This window comes from Manacus vitellinus, unplaced genomic scaffold (genome assembly GCF_001715985.3).
Source record: "Manacus vitellinus isolate BGI_N305 unplaced genomic scaffold, ASM171598v3 scaffold_51_pilon, whole genome shotgun sequence".
Lineage (NCBI taxonomy): Eukaryota > Metazoa > Chordata > Aves > Passeriformes > Pipridae > Manacus > Manacus vitellinus.
This window is the reverse complement of record NW_021940620.1, coordinates 2,379,246-2,382,978: the sequence shown is the minus strand read 5'-3', so window position 1 is coordinate 2,382,978 and position 3,733 is coordinate 2,379,246.

Below are 3,733 nucleotides of genomic sequence, written 5' to 3'. Positions count from 1 at the left end.
CCCAAAGGAAGTCCATGCCATTACCTCGCTTTCCATCTCTGTCCCTTTTTTCAGCTCTTAAAATACAACATCCAGATGCAGTTTTGTATTGTAGAATGAACTGTGCTGTGGAAGGCACTGGTTTGTTCACTGAGTTTCTTCTGGATTTTGACTTTTGTTGCCTTTGGTGATGTTTTGTGGTGTTACAGTGATCACATGTGAAATTATGACTTTCGAGTGATCGTATTTAGATCCTACTAAAACTAAAAATACACCCTTGGCAGTAGACTTGGCTGTTGCTTGCAGGTTTTGGTTTTGGACTGAACTGTGGCTGGGGTGCAGGTTTGGTGCAGTCAGGCTGGGCAGAGGTTTGTTCCCTGGCTCTTACTGACAGTCCCCAAGCAAGCACAGCTCAGTGTGTTCCCAGCTCCTGCCAGAGCTGTTCAGCTTGGGTGTCACTGGTTTCTGTTACCTAATTACCCCATAAAGGGATTTAAAACTGTCTTTAAAAGCCTGATATCCTCTATTACCTAAACTTGCACAGGCTTCGGAAGTAAGCGCTGTCCTGAGGTTTGGAAGGGAAATGAGGAATTTTTAGCTAGAAAAATGCAAGTTGAGAGTAGGAGAAAAAAATTCCTAGTTTCCAGGATATAAAAGAAGTGTGAGTTCGCTTGCTAGTCCGGCAGCATTCCCTTCAGGAGGCTGGCTTAGGGTGTTATCACAGCCACTGTGTGGGAATTCCTCATTCCCCACAGTCAGAAGTGGTCTCCAGTAAGCAAACCCCTGTCCTTGGACTATGGAGTGGTGGACAGGGCTCCACAGGAGTTACTGGGTGATACTTTGCTGATGAAATAATGTTCAACAGGGTTGTTGGGGGCATTTTTCAGTGGCAGCCATCTGTTGTTGATGCTAGAAGGTTAACTTTGGTGTCTTTGTGGAGGAGGCACAGTGATGTCTGTAAAAGTAGTTGGTATCAAAAGACTTACTTGGTCCAGCACAATTTTTAATTCAAAGCTTCTGTCTGCTTGCAGCAGATTATTTTCAAGTGAACCCTTGAAATAGCCTTAAAATAGTATCTTTGTCTTCACGTGGGTCATGAGCAGCGATTGCTGGAGTTGTCCTTGTTCTGCTTTTATGGTGTTTTTAACATGAGCCTCAGAGTTTGAGTCTGTGTATATTTGACAGCCTCAGCTCTCCCCTAAATTTGGCACAGCTCTGACTGGAACCTGGTAATAACTCTGGATCTCAGTGCAGAGCCACTTTGTGGAGCTTTGATTTGACACAGCTGTGAATTATGTAGTTACTTTTACTGTGTGATAAGAGTAGATTTAATATCTCTGTTCAAATATTGCCTGTGTGCCTTTACAATTAGCGGCCCATTTTTTCCCCATTTGGAAAGTGTTTTCCTTTAGCTGCTGCCAGCTGATACGGAGGCTGTTCTGGGAGGATTTGGGTAGCTCTGTTTCTAGCACCACTTTTCTGGTGCTGATGGAAATCGAGCCCACATTTGTGCCACTTCAGCTGTGTTTGTGGAGTAATCCCGTTCTCACGTTAATCATTTAAATCTTATCCCTGAAAGTTTTTTCTGTAATGCACAAAGATTGTTTTGGTTGGTGTTTTTTGTAAACATCAGTTTAATAGATGGAGAAGGTTAATGCAGCCGAACACTGTGAAGTTATTCTCACCTCAGAAACCTGAGCACTTCTCTTACATCAGGCTGTTTGCCCTGATTTGCAGGTTATTTGAGTCGATGGTTTTCCTAAGCCCCACAGAGGCTTTTCTCCATTGGTATTTTGCTCAAGCAATAAATAAATCTGCTGACGTGTGTGTTCTGCCATGTTTGCTTATTCTTGACCTTTGCTTTTTAGCCAGGCGAGGGACAGTTTCAGTCATGACGTTGTGTAACTGGGTGTTTACGCATCGACAAGCGTGTTTGATTTGTATCCTTCAAATCTGTGCCTGTTGCAGCTGATGAGTTGTTCAGAGCAATGTAGACATGGGTAAAGGTTTCAGGGTTAGTGGTGGCGAAACCAAGGCACCTGGTGCTTCGTCATCTGAACAGATTTTGTTCCAGTGCAAGCAAATGTCATTTAAATATTCTCTCCTCCTCTTTCCTTGTTATCTTTGTGTGATGTACCTGTTGTTGCATAGCAGAGAAACTCTTGGTTGTCACAAGTGTGATTGCTATGGTAGGTGCCTGGGTTTTGGTCTGGTTCAGAGCCGTGTTTTGACTCCTGTGTGCTGTGCTCCAGGCTCAGAGCTGCCCTGAAGTCACCTTGGGATGCCCCAAGGCACCCCTGCAGCTTCCAAAGGAGTGTGGCAGGAGCCTGGAGCAGCTGTGCTCAGCAGTGCAGTCCAGTTTCTGCAGGGCACCCAGACTCCAATGTCCACAGGGGTCATGCATTCCAGCAGGAATTAGCTGCCTAAATGCTTCTAAGGATGTTGCCCTTTAGTCTTTCAGAAGGTTTTCACACTAGGTGCTGGTTCACTGTGTCGAACCGGTGCTTTCAGTGTGATTTAGAGCACAAGTCTGATGAGGAGCAGCTGGGGGGGCTCAGCCTGGAGAAAAGGGGGTTCAAGGGGGACCTTCTCTCTCTCCACAACTCCCTGACAGGAGGGGGGAGCCGAGTGGGGTTGGGCTCTGCTTGCAGGTAACAAGGGACAGGATGAGAGGAAACAGCCTCAAGTTGTGCCAGGGAAGGTTCAGGTTAGATACCAGGAAAAATTTCTTTATTGAAAGGGTGGTCAGGCACTGGCACAGGCTGCCCAGGGCAGTGGTGGAATTGCCATCCCTGGAAGTGCTCAAAAGGTTTGTGGGTGTGGCCCCTGGGGACATGGTTTAAGTGTTGAACACCATGGTAGTGGGCTGAGGGTTGGACCCGATGATCTTAGAGGTTTTTTTCAACCTTAGTGACTGATTATCCTCACTTCAGATCATGAGGAAATTTGGATGAAAGCTAGGAAATTAATTGTTTGTGGCTACACAGTGAACCCAGTGATGGCTCTCAGCTCAGCCTTCTGTTCTTGAATCTAAGCTGAAGGAACTCAGTGTGAAACATAGTGTTCTGATGGGGTTTTTTAAAACATAAGTTCTGCATGTAAGATTTAAATTGTGGCAGCCTGTGCAGGACAGTAGAGGAGGTCACCATCTTTGAATGGCAATTCCAGAGCTTTGTGCTAGGTAGTTGTTTCCCATGACAAGCCAAACAGACAGGTTCTGTGTGGACAGCAGGGATTTATTTGGCATCAAACTTCTCTAGATTCAAATCCACAAAACTTCTTCACCTCTTATTGCCTCTGCTTTGAACTCTAGCAGCTCCCAGGGGTGGCTGGAGCACTGACCCTGCACTGATATCCCTCCAGTGCCCTCTCCAAAGTGCTGCTTTTTACCAGTTGAAAACTATGTGTCAAGATCCTGTTTGAAATCTTCAATGGATCATCACACATCTCCTCCAAATCATACTGAGGATAAAGTTATTTTTACTTCTTTCAAAGACTTCGTCCACATAGTGTTTCCCTGAGGGAGGAGAGAGTCTTTGATGTTGAATCACAAGGTCTGGATTCTGTTTTCTATTTCTACACTAATTTTTACTGTGTTATGGGGTCACTTAATTGGTCCATGATACAGTTTACCAAAACTAAATTGGCTTTTATTTTTAACCCAGGGTTTTGGATTACTTTTGTTACCTATAAATTTTACAATGATTAATGTGCTGTTCTGACAGATCTTAAATGCATTTATATTTTCTGTTTA